The following is a 16807-nucleotide window of genomic DNA, read 5'->3' as shown; positions in this document are numbered from 1 at the left end:
GAGGGTAGCATATTTCCTAGGCAAACATCAGTATGGCACCACAGACGGAAACCTTTGCTAGAAATGCCTAACTGGGATTAATGTCAGAGACCGGCCTTATTTTGTGGCACAGCTCGAATACCCACTTATCACTGAATATTCCTTTAGTCACTTGCAATTCCGTGTGTCTCAGATTTGGGGCTTGTTTTTTTTTTTTTAAGCTTACTATTTTTTTTTTTTTCCTTTCTTCACAACTCATTATCCAAAGCTCACGGTTCTCTGACATTTTTCTGCTAAGGAGCAATCAGCAGCAGACATAGGTCTGGGAGGAAATCCCCTCTAGGCAAGGCTGAGCCGGGGAGCGAGTGGCTGAGCAGGCTTCTAGCTCTTCCCTCAAAATCAGCCGGTACAAAACTGCCCCACTTCAACGCTGCCTGTAGCAGTTTCTTTGCTAGTAAATCCAAGCCAGCATTCAGCCTAACTGGGAATCTCCGTGGGCTTTCTTACAGGTGTATGCTCGGTTCCGATCACTTGACTGTTTGTCATTCCCTGCTCCCTCACACTGTAGGTACACAGATTGTCCAGCGTCCTGGACAAGGACCGTGTTTTATTCTTGATGAACACAGGAGGTAGCACTGAGTCTAAACCCAACTTGTGTTTTTTGGCAGCGTTGCGGTGTCAACAGCAAACAACAACACTCTTACAGAAGTTACTGAAGGGCTCCAATCATGTTATATCTGTTTTCTTAAAAAGTGGTAAAGTTTTATGCCTCTGAAATTTATTCATAATTTAGACTAAATCTTTATGTAGTTGACATGACCTCCTGATGTTAATTTAAGACAGCTGAGAGAGGTCAATAGGTTTCCTTTTGGAATCCAATTCTGAAGCAATTAAAGTCTTCAAATGCAAATAATAGGCATGTTGCAATCAAAACACAGACAGATGCATGCTTAATGATGACAGAAGAAAAAATTAATAGGTATATGTGGATAGTGCATGTGAGATGGACAGCCCATGCAGGGAAGCAGATTGGAAACTCAAAACCAGATTGAGAACACAGCCGGAATCAGCATGGGCATATAGGCAAGAAAACTAGACCATGAACTTTTGGGTTGACATGCTAGCTGAAAACAGCTTGTTGTTTTACAGCTACGGAAGTGTCCCATTTGTCTGATTCCTCCTGTGTTCAAGCAAGCAGGATGCTGAACTCTCCTACAAAGACGTAGAACATAGAAAGGTGCTCGATCCCATCGCTAATTCCTCCGTCAGCTCAGAGTGGCAAACAAGGTTCCTAGACTTAACTAGTCCCCCAGTCAACAGGAATATGAGATAACTGATCAAAATTCAGTTGTAGCTAAGCAACTAAGAATTAGTCATTTCATAATTTCCAGACTCAAGATGATCAGTTTTATGCTCTATGCCACACAACATGAATAGGATTTTTGTGTGTGTGTTTAGGTGGGTTTTGGGGTTTGTTTTGTTTTTTTAATGTAACAACCTGTTTTTTACTTCATATGCCCCATCCTGGAGAAAAAACGCTAAATGTTTTATACTCTGTTTAAAGCAAGATGACAAACTGGGTTTTCCTTATTTTTTCTGATGAGATTGGTCTGCCTTCTGAAAAAGGTGAAGGTTAAACTTTAAAGGACAGTAGTTTTCAATTCATGCTTTACTACAGACACTTGATATGACCTTAAGGAAATTGTTCCTCAACTTCCCACTTGAAAAATGTAGAGGACAGTATCTGCTACGCAGTGAAAACGACTGTTATGATACACTCATTCACAATCTGATACACAATATACTATAGTTAACTATACTGTGCTCATAACTATGGTAAATCCATAAATGATACTTGAAGAAGATATTTTATTATCTCCTAAAGGCAAAAAGCATTTAACTTCATTTCCAAATACCAGCTTACTTAATGAACTCAATTCAATAACAATGCAAATGCTGGTGCAATGGTAAAGTCATGTAAGTTAATATCTGCATGAGAGAGTTAACTTGCAAAAAGACTTGCAAACCAACGTGCTGGAGGTTTTATCTGTGCCAGAAATACTGAGGAGATCAGATACATGGAAAACAAAAGTAATACTGAGACTGTTTACAGATGCAGAGCAGTAGGACAAATGTCAACTATTCATAGTCTTTTCCTCAAGGAAGCTTTGGATAAAAGTGTGCACAATGTGGATGTCTTCTGTTTGTTCTCAGTATATCCCTACAGTGTCTACAGGCCTGTTGAAACTCATACATCAGATGCTAATCAACAAAGCCTTCAGAAAATACTGGGGGAAATGAACATTTACATTCAACTCGGCTACAGACACGGCCACACTTCTGCAGTCTCAGTACATACTGTGCTAATTTCAATCAATATGCCACGGTGTGAGGCCTTAGGCAACCATGCTGCTTTTTTATAAATAAGGAACAAAAATACTCCCAAATGTGATGGTTAGGAAATATTTATAGACAAGAAGAAGAAAGCACTACCCTGAAAATGAACATTCAATACTAACCTCCATTGTTCATCAGCAATCCAGTAAAAGGGGGAGTGAGTAAGAATTTCCATTTAATTGCCTTTAACAGCACTCTAGATGAGGATTTGAATTCCCCATCCTAAGCATTCCCTCCAGGCACAGAAAACACAAGAAAAGGGAAGCTTGTAACAAAGAGCACCACTTATCTACAACACAACTAATTATGTTCATGCTGGTAATTTTGAAGCAGCTCTGTTCAAAATGAATATGGCCAATAATTAAATTATTTCTACAAACAAAATAATTCACACATTATTAGTGAAAGATAAGGTGGCTTAAAAACTTGCACCAACGTCTATATTGGTGCTTATATGAGTTCGCAATATTATCAGGCCAACCTCCAGCTATTACAAAATTCCAATTAAAACCAATAGAAGCATTACCAGAACAAACACAGAAACTGTAAACGTTTTTGTTGGGGTTTTTGGTTTTTTTGTTTGTTTGTTTTTGGGGTTTTTTGTTTTTGTTTTTGGTTTTGTTTTTTTAAACAAAATGTGTCTAAAGTTTGAGATGGAACGTGCCTTCCATGGAGGCTCTATTACTTCTGCAGTAAATGGCAAAATCCCACGTTTAACTAAAACTTGATTATTTTTTTTCTTTTCTGACTGCTTTTCTTTCATTTCTAACTATGAAATGGCCAAAATAATTGTAATTCCTTCTGCTGTGCTTGCTTGAATAAAGCTGCAAAGAATGCGCACCAAAATCCAATTCTTTAAGACTTGTCAGCCTGCCAAGACACTCTTTTTATTTCACATTAGCTCCCCATATATAAACTCACATTCCATAGTAAGAGCACCTTTACAGCGCATTTTAGGAGCGGTCTAAGAAAACTCATGTTGCTAGTGAATAATAAAAACAACCCATGAAGTATACCAGCTGCATTCTACATTGCTGCTACTACTTTTGCCATAGTTTTCTGCTGGAGAAAAGTTTCAATGGTAGTATTCTATAAGGAAAGATTATTTCCAGCTGCAAAGGCACAAGGGGGAGGAAGGACTCTAATCACAACAAATTAGGACTATCCCAGAGCAGCATATAAGGAAGTGGAGGCTGCATGCCTAGAATCCCTCTTCTTAGAAGGGAGGAAATAAGGAGTAGGGGGACAACCACGTCCTAGACAGAGATGCACAACAACCAGTGAAGTCAGATGGAGCAAAGAAAGAGAAAGCTGCTGCTTAGAAAATAACGTTCTTTGCACATTAGAATAAAAAAAAAAAAAATCAATGGAGAAATCCTGTATCAGTGTCTGCTGCAAATGTAAGGAGTATGCCTCAACACAGATACAAAGAACGATGAGTGGAAAACTGTAATTTCATTGTCATAATATTAGGTTTGTGCTACCTTTCAAGTACATTCATGCAATTTTATAAAACAACTAATTGTTATTTTCCCACACCATCCCTGAAAAACAGAACTATGTAAGTTACCTGCTTACTGAGTCACCTGAAAGCTTTAATCTAGCTGGGCTTCAGTTTAGGAGGGATTCTGAGATTTGGTCTCAAATTTAGAAGGAAATGGTATGCTGCTGCTGCAAAACACTTAGCTGTATTTACATATATCCTGGAAGCAATAGAACACCTATTTTATTTAGATCCTTTTCTCTTAATGTTTTGTACTATTTTCTTTCAATTAAAAAAAGCAGAGATCTAAACCTATGTGTTCTGAGTATATGGTAAGCAGTAGTATTTTTGCCAAGCAGCAAAATTAAGGATTTTCTTCTCTAAGAACAGAAAACTTCTCTTCTTGAATAAGAAAACAAGTAATACAAGTACAATCTTGTCTTCAAAGTGATAGCATATGTCCACACATTCTGTATGGTATGTCTAAATATTTTTATAGTTTTAATATTTTGTACCAGCCATAGAAACTGGTTTGCTGCTAGATGACTGTAAAAGTGAGATTTGGTAAATAATTATTAGAAGTCTTATACTAACACTATGATTGAAACAATAGACAAAAGCGTAGCCAAGCAATTAACTAGTAGAGGTAGTTACTCATAAGTTTTACAGTTCTTTGCTCTTATGACTGGATGTTCCTGTATGCTAGATGAGAACAATGTTGAAACCGACCACATGTGATTGAAACTGCATTAAGCTTCAAGATCAAAGAACAAGGACAAGAACAAAGACTTCAAGGACAGCCAACAGAACCTCAAATGGGTCAGTGGTCATAAAAGCAGCCCTTCGACTCGAATTCTTCATTGTACATGATCAGATGTAGGCAGTACTATGATAATCAGTTACAATAATTTTTATGATTATGTATACCAATCTGATTAATATGTAACTAGTTACTCCGTATAATCTGTTTGTGCTGAAGCTGTAGCATGCACACTAGGTGGAATTATCCCCCTGCATCCAGCGCTGCAATAAAGAATGTGTGCTTTCTAAAACTCTAATACTCTCTAATACTTAGAGAGTATTTCTTTACAGGCTGTGAATTTTGGTATCAGTCTGAGACTTTTAATACTGAAGCACATGCTTTACTGCCTGGATTAAGGCAGATCAAAGGCTAAGACGTTTGGGGATCTGGAGCACATGGCATACAAGGAGAGGCTAAAGTAACTGAGTATGTTCAGCACAAGTAGAAGAGGTTAAGGAAAGGGAGACTTACTTGTATTCTTATGTTGCCTAAAGCGGGATACAAAAGACAGTCAGACCCTTCTCAGAGGTGCATAGGGAAAGGGCAGGAGACAATGGTCACAACCTGAAACCAAGGAAATTATCACAAGACAAAGGGAAATTCATCCTGAGAGTGGCACAGCACCAAAATAAGTGCCCAGAGTAGCTGGGTAATCTCCATCCTTGGAGACTTTCAAAACTTGTCTGGGACAAGACCCTGAGCAACACCTAACTTTGAGCTTGAAGCAGGGGATGGACGAGATCACCTTCAGGAACCTCTTCCAAACTAAATTATGTTATGATTAAGGGAGCAACTCCATATGCTGGAAGGACTGGTACACACTACACTTCTCATGGACCATACAGTTGAAAGAGCTATTGATGTACTTAAGCCACCTTAAAAAGGCCACAAAGGTCTTGTGAAACAGGATACCCTTTGTATAAACAAGGCATGCCTTGCTAAGGACTGTGGCCCTGAAGAAGAACTAAAAGACTGATAAGAAGGGAACATCCTACCCCAGAAGGCCTGAAAGCTGAATAATTGCTCATAGGCATGAAGTCAGCAAAGATCTTCCGTAACTGGGGGACAGGTAAAGGCGGCAGGGGGAGATCGCGACCACCGACTCAATTCAAGACCTAAACGACTTACCCCCATGCTCTCCTTGAGCATGCTGTAGAATAAAAGAACACTGTATCTTTAATTTGAAGCAGGGAAAACTTTAGCCCAGTAGAAACTATGCTAGATAAGTAACTAGCAATAATAATTTTGGGGAAGAACTTTGGAAATTAAATATGTATAGAAATTAAATATGTATAACTTAACTGTATAAATCGCTTGCGCGTTTAGGTATGAGGGGTGCTAGCTTTGTGGATTACCACCTAGCCCCCATCTTTGTGCAAACGTGAACTGGAATAAAATACCTCTGCTCTGTGTGTATATTGGCGTTTTAAACATTGAGTAAACAACCCCACTTTTGGGACAACACTATGACTCATGGTTGGCCGTTTTCTTAGGTATGTTCAACATCAGTCTAAAAAATGAAGATGACCAAAAGCAAGACCATTGTGGTTTTAACTGTATTTAACTTATATTCATATCCTCTGCAGTTTTTTCTGTGAATTGTCAGCACAGCAGTTCTGACTACTCTATATGTGATTAATAAGAATAGACTCTCTCCGTGCGACCACACATGACATACTTAACGTCAGCATACGTCAACCAGAGTTGGGTTTAGCACAAGTAGCTTGGACAATGGAGTGCAAGGGAAGAGCTTCACGTTCTAGTTCCTGGGGCTGGAATATTTAAGTTTCAGAGAGGGCACACATTAGCTTTTAGAAAAATAATTTCTAAACCAAAGGTTTAAAAGGAGAAAGACAGACAATTCAGAGATTTCTGCTGCTTCATGCATTTATAAAACCTCCTGAAAATTTAAGTTGGAAAAATCTCTAAATAAAAGCATGACCTTCAGAACAAGAGGCCAAAATTACAGACCTCTCATTTATGTTCAAAGGAAGATTTAATTAGAGTGCTGCCAGCCACAGATTTACCATGGGGAACTTTATGCTTCCATCAGCATTGATCAATGCAGTGCACACACCTGTTCCACACAAAATGCTACTGCAGCTGGGTGCTTACTGCAAGTGCTGGATAATCTCATGCCTCCAGAGCAAGTGAGATTTTAAGGCATATGGTGGTACTGATAATCATGTTACAGCAACAACAGCTTGCCTACTTAATAAAAAAAAAAAGAGACTCAAAGAATGGGATTGCTATAAATTGTCCCCAATGTAATCCTTAGGGAGCTTTAATTCATTTTGTATAGAGTAAGAAAAAAATCCAAACAAACCCAAAACACCCAACAAAAAAACCTGCTCATTTATTCAACCAAAGTAAAGACAGTGAGGAAAGGAGTTTGGTGTACACTGCTGACCAGCAGATCTACTAATGAGGAGAGGGACTTGTCTGACATACAAGGCTGCATGAGAAGGTAGATGGCCTGGCACTCCTCCAAGTACTATTGCATTCACACCAAACATGTCTGTCCAAAGCCAACCTGATGATAAATTAAAGGCGGCAGACCATGCCCCATGCTGTGCATTTGTATACCTACTTGTCTTAGTGCAGCAGGGCTCCAGACTGATCAGGCTCCCATGTGTCACCCCAACATAAGCAAAAGGCAATAGTTCAACCAAGATTTAGCTTTATAAGCAAGAAACCTGCAATCTAAGCTATTTGTCCAGGCATAGCTCTCCCAGTGCTTTTGCCTAAGGACTCAGCTGTCCCTAGCAGTACTTTCCTTTTACTGCACGAACACAGAGGAAGGCGGCTGCAGCGAGGACAGGATTTGAAAACCACATGCAAAACAGTGAGATCAGGAATCAGCAGGCAACATCCAGAGTTGCAGGCACGTTTATAGGACAGGCCCATCTTGCCTCAGCCAAAATCTTAAGTAGTTCTCAGCCTTGTTCTTTGACACATTGTTAAATACATAATACTGCCTGATGATGAAAACTCCCATTTGTGAAATAAGTTGTCTCCCAATAAGCAATTTGCAAAGGATAACAAGTTTAAGAGGATAATACACTTTTGCTTTGTCAGCAGCTTTGTCTCAGGGTGACCTGTCTTCCAAACTGTAAATTAATTGCATAAGTATATGCAAATCAAGCATCCATGACTTATCTATTTCTACTGAGAAAGTAACAAGAGCTTTCATTGGCTTCAGTGAAGACCAGATTTTACCCCTGGGTATTTATTTCTGGATGACATACTGTATTCTGGCTCCTGATTCACTATATTTGTTTCATGTGGAAATTGCAAGCAAATTGCAAACAGTTTAAACAACTAACTTTTGAAAACCAGCAAAACCCATCAATCTCAGCTCTTTCAGAGGCAGTCCTATTTTCACAGAAGCTTTTAAACTACTTCACCAGCATCATCAGAATTTTCCCTTTAGAGTCTTCCTTCTCTCAACAGCAGTTTTCATGGAGTACGAAGTCGTCTTTCCTCCCCTGATGCCCATCCACAGGAGCGATGCCCACGCTCCCACAGAGCAGAGGATCAGCAACACAGACAGGAGAACACACCAGTCAGCAGCCAGCGAGGGAACGCTTAGCTAGCAAGCTAAATCTTGTCATGGCACCGGATGCTGGAGCTTTCCTTTTCTTTTCCAGAAAGGAAGCTTTCATACATCTCTGAACTTGATACTTAGCAAACTGTAAAGGAATGTATTCCAGTACGAGTCAGGTGGCCATTTGCACAGCTGCAACATCAGAATGCAAATATCAATGCCTTCCACAAATGACTAAGGTGAATGATTTCCTACATTTCTGAAGAGATTTAAAACAAAAGTATTAAGACTGGTACAAATGAAGTGCAAAAGAAAATATTTGTGTATGTGTGCACGTGTGCTTACATGCACACCATAAGAAACAGCAGAACAGGGGTTAAAAGGAAAGTTAGTAGTTACTGCTACTGAGTGCCATATATGTGATTTTGTGTAAAAGGAAGAACAAACTGACCTTAAGATAACTGAAGATAAGGTGTCAAGATAATGAAGAACAGGACTGGAGTCATAAGACATCCAGATAAGGAAAAAGAAAACTGAAATTGAGGATTTTTGTGGAGAAATGAAACAAAGTGAGGCACAATATCAAAACCACCATCCACTCCTTACGCATAGTCAAAAAAAGTTTGTCATTACCAGTCAATAAGAACTCAAAACACATGATGAGTACCCAACATCCCCTGTCACACAAATGATCCCAATGTGACTACTTGTGCACACATACATGTCTTGGTTCTTGAAAGTATGTGCGTATGAGAACATGAGTGAATGAAATCTGTAACAGAATGAGTGTGGTAGGTAGAAGTCAGGCATCTTAGAGATTATGTAAAATGAGCATCACCTACTCCCTCCATAACATCTCCAGAAGCAGCATTTGCCTTACTTTGGAGATGGCTTTTTTTTTTTTTTTTTTTTTTAAAAAAAAGTATACCCCTCCAACATTAACAACTCATTACAAGACCTCTTCATATTACCTGAACTACATTGGCTTCACTGGGCAAATGAGTCTACCACAGTGGTATTTTACCAAAAGGCATACGTCACCATTCACAAGTTTCTATTCATCCCTCAGTGTTGCGGTGGTGCAGCTGAAGACTGTGGTACAAGGAGTCAGTGATCCGCACCCTTGCTTCCTTCTCACGCGTGCAGGTGCGCTCTGGGTAGCCTGTGATACCAGCCAGCCGTGGCAGAGTAGCCACGACTACTTCTCCAGTGTATGCCTCCATATCACAGATACCATGGGACTGCTCTACAAAATAGTATGATTAATCTGTGTACACATAATCAATGCATAGATAATCAAGGTATATACATACAATGCATACTCAATTATATGTGTATAGAGCATTGTCTTGTACAAATGCACATATTTCAAGGACAAGAACTATAATTTTATTGATATAAGGTAGTGGACCATATTATCCAAGGGACTTTTCAAAACTAAGTCCATCTTCCAAACTTGACTGCCTATCAGTGATTGATGGACGTGTATTGTGATCAAGACCCTGTAAGGGTAACAAGTGAAGAGAAAGGCTGGTGACACTCACCATGGATAGAAATGACACAGCGTGCCATGAGCCACCCAGGGCTCATCCAATGCCACAGCAGGCAGGGTCCCAGCATCATCAGGAGGGATGCAAGATTGCTAGCACTCTATAATTTCCATCCTTTATTGAATAACTTAGTTAACCAGCTTTAAACATTGGGTGCCTTTCTTACTGAGATCCCAAAAGAACCAGGACCTCCTCAGCACAAAACAAGTTATCATAAGCAGTTTTCCTTTATCGTTAGCCTCTCGTACTCTGTGTTATGAAACACTTCCATTACTTGAAGAGCATTTCTAATCTACATTTGCAATTTACACTGAATCATATTTGACAATTCATTAGATGAAAAAATACTATCACAACATGACACCTGACAGAGATGGGTGAAGCTGTCTATAGGGATGCTTGTTTTCCATTCCTTGCTTTACAGACAAAGAGCCTTTGGAGAATGTCAGACAAATCCACATTGGGAAGATCTGTTAGTTAATTGAAATGTTTTAACATCAGAAGGGGACAGAGAGCTCCCTATTGACTCCCACTTTGAGGCAACTCCTGAGAAGGTTGATGGTTTCCTTTTCTTTTTTTTTTTTTTTTTTTTTTTAAGCCTGCATATCCACAAAACATCTTGAACCTGAACCCCTGAACTGCAGCACATCTACAAGTACAATTTGTAGATTTGTAGGAAACACACACCAATAGAAAGATACACAAAGTGAAAAAGACATTGTGTCATCAAATGACTCATTTCTTTTGCAACAGATTCAAAGATACTCCTTTGTGCCAAAATATAGTTACAACTACCTTTACTGTTGGGAATCTATAAGCCAGCCTTTTAAAAGACAGTGGTGACTGCATATAAAAATCTATGCAGATGATGTTTAAGTCAAACTTCACCACTCTCAAGTCTCTGTGTACCCAAAGGGTACCCCACCTAAATGACCCTAGGAAACTGGAAGGATATGTGCTTCTCAACACACTATTGAAAATCCTGTAAGTATAGTTACATGCAAGTACAGTTGCGTGTATAGCAACACTGACACACTCCATGCGGCTGTGCTACAGTGAGATTCCCACACTCCCGCTAACCAGGATCCCTGGGAAGGCAGAGAAGAGACTCTCACAGGGCTCGGCACCATCAGCCAGGACGGGATGTGGGCAGCAGTGAACCAGAATGAATGAGCCCTGCCAGACCTGGCCTGATCACGGCAGCTCCAGCCAGCCTGTTCTGCACCATGTTTCTCAGCACTTCAGGTTTTCCATGGGCTTGCTAGTGAAACAGAAAGGCTGGGCTTAGAAGGTCCGGGAAGCGTGATCTTGCGCTTGAGCTGATGAATGCCCTCAAATGGCAGAGCACAGTCAAAAGGCTCGGTAAGAACCAGCAATATTTTCTTCACCCAATTCAACACTGGCCAAGCCAACCCAGGCTGCCTCTGCAGAAAGCTAATCAGCCATCTCTGTACCATGTTGCCCCACAATACCGGTTTCTGAGCTAGCCCCACATGGCAGGAGTTGCCCCCTTTGCACAAAAGGCTGTCTGAGTCAGTGAATCCAAGCTACCTCCAAGAGTTTCTCAAGCATTGGTTTCCCTTTACAGGATGAATTGCAACCTCCAGAAACTGTTAACACATCACTGGGAGCTGTGACAAGATTTCATAAAGCATGGCTTGGAAGGAAAAATCAGGGAAAGGAGAAGGGAATGAAATATTTTTAGTAAATTTATAGTATTCTGCTACCATATATCTCTGGCCCAATGCAAATTAGAAAAGGCTAGCAATATATAGAACCCAGAGATTTATAATGCTATATCTCAAAATGAAATCGATTAGGACAGAGTTCAAAGAAAAAAAAGATCAATTTAACTCATCATGACTCTGCTGTTTATTACCCAAATAGCACTGAGACACTGTGTTGTGTATTTACATACACATACACCTAATCACACACCAGTACTGACGATTTCATAACACTCCAGGAAATGGAGATGGATTTGTGATTTAAAAGACTGTCCAAAACCCTTAGGCTGCTTTGAAAATAGCAACTCATTTTTTTAGGCCTACTCAATCCATTTTTGCTAATGTGCTCCAAGCAATTTTTTGAAGGTCTGTTCAGCAGGAGCAGCATTGTAGCTCAGCTGGGCCAGCCATGTGTGGCATGCCGTCTCACAGCTGAGAAACACAGGCACATGCTGAAACTGTGCCCAGAGAGATCAGAGGAATGGTAATAAAAGTGAGAGGAATCAAGTACCTGGAACCTTGTCAGAGCCATGTCCAAGATAAAATCCACCACTTATGCTGTCCTGATTAAATACTCATGCCAAAGACAGAGAGATGATAAAGGTAAAGAAAAATGGTAAAAAAAGAAATAATGATGTAGTATAACAGAAAATATTTTAATTATTGCCTTTAAAAGTTCTTCCAGATATTACCTGGCATGCTGTAATTTATTACTATAAAATTCATGTAGATACTATGCAAGACTCAAATTCAACACATACTAGGTTTATTGAGCTGTGTTCAAAAAAAACCCCAATCATGTGGGAGAAATAAAAGTGCAAAACATTTAAAAGTTTAAAATATTTGACTTCTTGGAAATACAGCAAACAATTGAGACAGCTCTGCTGTCATAGCAGTATATTTATTAGGCCACTAGTCCCAATGGGTCAAAAGGTTAAATGTCTGAGCCACTGCGAGAATTACAGAAAGCAGGAAACTATTTCATTAGATCCCAAGATAACCATGTTTCATTGCTGACCCTGGCAATACAGCACAGAATACAAATAATATTAGAATGACAGCACACAGCAACCCTTGGTGACAAAGAACAGGTATGTTTGGAAACAAAAGCAGGGACTTTGGCTTTTAACTTTAGTGAAATATCACAGAGGAAGGTCAGATTTTGGCAAGGTTGGAGTAAGACGACAGCATATTTTCTGTAGAAAAAGAATAATGCCATTTGTTGAAAGCCCTGATGGGCTATACTTCTCAGGAAAAAAAAAAAAGCACTGAAAATAAATACAGAAAAAGTAGAAAAAGTGGCCAGATTTCATCTTGCGATACCATCATAAAATTTGCTGCTATTCAGACTGAGATTACGTGCTCAACATAGAGCGAAGTTTTATATGTCCTGCACTATCCAGGCAACTAGACCAGATTGTTGTAACAATTATTAAAAATTGAATGATTCTTACTTGTAACTTGTGCTGCTGGAAACATTTCCTACATAAAAGAGTTTAAATGGTGGCATGGAGAAGTGCATCTCTAATGAAAAACTTTTCACAAAAAAGTCATTTATTAGCTACCTTGTAGGTGACCCTTCTACAAGAGACATCCTGATTTTAGGAACACTGATCTCTTGCTGTGGAAAATGGTAACTTAAGTACCTGGAAACATGTTACCTGCTTGGTATCTCTAAGCAGCAGCAGCACTGCACATGAGCTACCAGTCTGTTTCAGCAGGGACCTGGCCAAGCCTCTTCCAAGGGACTGAGGAGGTCACCCAAGTCCTGTGACTGGCCACCTTCTTTGTCCATCGCACCTCTGGAAGAAACCAGACTTTCTTCCTGTAGCCTCTTTTCAACTGCACTGTGACTACCACTATGTTAAAGAGGGGCTGAAAGAAAAAAACAAAGAACCAAACAGAGGGGAACACATTTCTGCCCTTTCATTTCTGCTTCAATAGAAGTGACTATATATAAACTACTCCCAATTAATTTCAATTGCAAAGGGACTCATCTACTCTGTCTATCAAATACATGTCATTTACCTGAAGAAGTGAACCTATTTCAAGAATAGAAAATACCATGAAACAATAACTATTCAAAAGGGAAAGATATTAAGTTAAAGTTAGACAAGTCCAAATGAGAAGTAGCATGAATACTTCAAAAAGTGACAGCAATGGAGCAAGTCACTAGCAAGAACAGCAGCTTCAACATTCAAATTGTAGAGTCACTGTATTATAACTTGAAAAGGACAAAAATACCAGTACCATAGCAGTATTTAGACAGAAGTTAATAAGAAATTATTAGGGAGAATTTGTCTATATATACCCATATATACACATATTCTTTTAATATTGCTGTGTAGCATGCATTTCGAAGGGAACCTAAGAAATCTGAGAACCCTAAAGAACAAAGGAATATCACGTCATAAATAAACAACCTGACTAAAACTTGTTTGCTACACAAATCATGAAGAACCAAACAGACATGACAAGGACTCAGTTAATAGCTGGAGTCCCTTGTCTTCTATGCTCCACACGAGTGGCCCTGGCCAGACCACTTAGCACACACATCTGGGTGTACCCACCACACAGGTATGAGAGCATAAGTCAGATATAATTATGAAAAAGCAAGTGCAAGTGCATTAATTAAACCAATTAAGTTAATTATTCAACCAATTAAGTTAATTTTGTGAAATAAATATCACCTTCTTCTTCCAATGAGGTATCTCATTGAGCCTTGCTACACTAAGTTCCTGTACTGTGATGGGTGGTCTACAGATAAACAAGCTGATGAAAATAGGCACCTCTAAGAAAAAAAACAAAATAAATCAACCAGTCTGATGGCACATTTAGATTGCCCATAAGACACTGCAAGAAACACCATTTCATTGCTCTTTTCCTTCAAAACTGGGTCCACAGAATTGTTTCCTGATCTGTATCAGTATACATGGAAGTATACAAACTGGGTTTGTTCAGCCTTGAGAAAAGAAGGCTTATCACCACATTCCAGTATTTAAAGGGTGGCTACAAAGGAGATGGAGACTCCCTTTTTACAAGGAGTCACATGAAAAAGATGAGGGGAAATGGATATAAATTACTCTTGGGGAGATTCTGACTGGACACAAGGGGAAAATTTTTCACAATGAGAACAATCAGCCACTGGAATCATCTCCTCAGGGAAGTGGTGGATTCCCCAACATTGGACACTTAAGATTTGGCTGGACACAGTACTGGGCCATTTTGTCTAGACCATACTTCTGCCAAGAATGGTTGGAGCAGATGATTCTTGAGGTCCCTTCCAACTTAGCATTCTATGATTCTATGAAGTATTGTCCTACTATCATTAAAAAGAAAATGCATTTCAACTGTTTGATCTTAAGTTTGCTGTTTATGCTTCACCGGTCTGGTTACCTACTTCTGAAGACTAGTTGTAAAGCTTGGATGAAATAACTGATAGAGAATGTTGACAGCCTAAGCAATTAAGGACCGCTGAAAGTCTGCACGGATGACAAAAACACCATCTCACTGTCAGTCTGCAGCAGTGTCTACAGCATAAATGACTAACGGAAAGGAGGCTGTTTTGCTTTCACTGCTCCACTGCAAGGTAGCAAATGTCCAAGTAATCTACATGATTGAGAGCTACGGAATTACCCAAGGGGTGGTGACCTGACCAGTAATACTCAGGAAATACCCAGGAAAGATGGATTGAAAGGATCTCCATCTTTTGTCTTGTCATCTCAAAAACAGGTAATGAGCAAATACCAGCTTCAGAAAGTTAGCAAGGAAAACCAGTACAGTAACAGCCACAAAAGTTGGGGACAATTCAAGCAACTGGAACAGAAACATCTAGTGTGACTCACATTTTGCAGGACTTTGAGTGTCCTAGAGACTATAGTACATGCTCCCCCTGCACTCCTTTAGAAAAGAAATAAACCAAATGCAAAAACTTTGTGACAGAGCACATTATTAAACACAGAGCGCCAGGGATCACGAGCAAAGCAGAAATGAGCAAATTATTACTGAAATGAAATTAGATGCCAGTCAAGTTAGAACCATACCAAATTATATTAGGCTTTTAAACAGGGAGACATGAGTGATTTGCAATGGAAGAGTAAAAAATATAGATCAAAATCAAATTGCTCAAGCAACCAGAATAGTAGATGACAGGGTTGCGCTTAACTCAGAAATGCAAGCTAATCCAATAACTAAAAATGAACTGATAAGATGGACTTTGAGTCTTGCAGTGCTTTAAAGACTTTGCTATATTATCAAGATTGCCTAAACGTTATACATTCCTCAGATCTCTCATTTTCTTATAGCTCTTCGCAAGGAAGCGACCACTGGGAGCTGCAGCTGCATTTATGCTCAAGAACAAGAGGGAACGTAACTATAACGAAGATAGCTTCAAACTAACAGTATATGAAGGATGAAGTCACCTCTTAAAGCTGATTATTGCCCCACCAGATAGCAGTAGCTAGCTTGAGTGAGCTTGTAGATAATTTCTGAAAGATTGAAACATTGCATAGGAAGACTGTGAAATGAACTTTTGCATGCTTTTTTAATAAGGATGAAGAAGAGCCTATTTAAGTGATAATCTATTACAATGAAGGCCTAGAGAGTCAAGCAAAATTCACGGATGAAGAAGAAACCAAAATAAAAAGATGTAGATATCTTATAATCTGCATTAAAAAACTGACCCTGTCCTTAAAGGATACCAGAAACAGAAACACTCGGTAACATCTGGGAGCAGAGGGATGGGGAGAAGATACAGCTGCCATAAGAAACCAGTGCTTTAGCAAAGAGGCTTAGTGAAAACTATGAGGGACATGAAGTACTGAAGACCACAGATACAGCAAAAAACCCTTTATGATCAGATTAGGATAGAAATTAATTGTTATTTTGGGAGGGCTGGGGAAACAATAAATAAACGCCAACCAGAACCACCCCTTTATGTTAACTGATTCCAGGGCCAGAGTAAATAGTACTTAACAGGCTTGAGTACCAAAGGGAATCAGAGGGACTACATAGACAGTAGGTGTAGTTCACAAGCAGATCAGAAGCACATGTGAAGGGCCTGGTATTATAGCTGCTAAGGGGAAGAAAAAAAAATTATAATTAACAAGGGAAAGGACCATTGTGTGTTCAAATGAAGACAGACCCAAAGGAGCACAACAAGCCATACTAGGCAGCTTGTTTTTAAGGGACAATAATTTGGTGCTGATTTAGCTAACAGATGTCTATGAATGAGGTTAGTGAGAACAGGATTTCTATGGTTCACCCATATTGGGCAATAATAGCACCCAGCCCAAAAGAAGAACAAACACGGGAATGTCCAAG

The 16807-nt window shown here is 39.4% G+C and overlaps 1 protein-coding gene and 1 long non-coding RNA gene across 7 annotated transcripts in view; one reads left to right on the top strand and one right to left on the bottom strand.

Moving 5' to 3' along the window:
* BICD1 (BICD cargo adaptor 1) overlaps positions 1-16807 on the bottom strand; it is a 185057-nt gene that overhangs the window by 96504 nt on the left and 71746 nt on the right. The window lies entirely within an intron of this gene.
* On the top strand, positions 5671-6077 carry LOC128143115 (uncharacterized). The gene is made up of 2 exons (XR_008235618.1): positions 5671-5730; positions 5988-6077. It is a non-coding gene; the product is annotated as an uncharacterized LOC128143115 (long non-coding RNA).

The sequence above is a fragment of the Harpia harpyja genome, chromosome 6 (assembly GCF_026419915.1).
Source record: "Harpia harpyja isolate bHarHar1 chromosome 6, bHarHar1 primary haplotype, whole genome shotgun sequence".
NCBI lineage: Eukaryota > Metazoa > Chordata > Aves > Accipitriformes > Accipitridae > Harpia > Harpia harpyja.
This window is presented reverse-complemented; position numbering and strand designations above follow the sequence as displayed.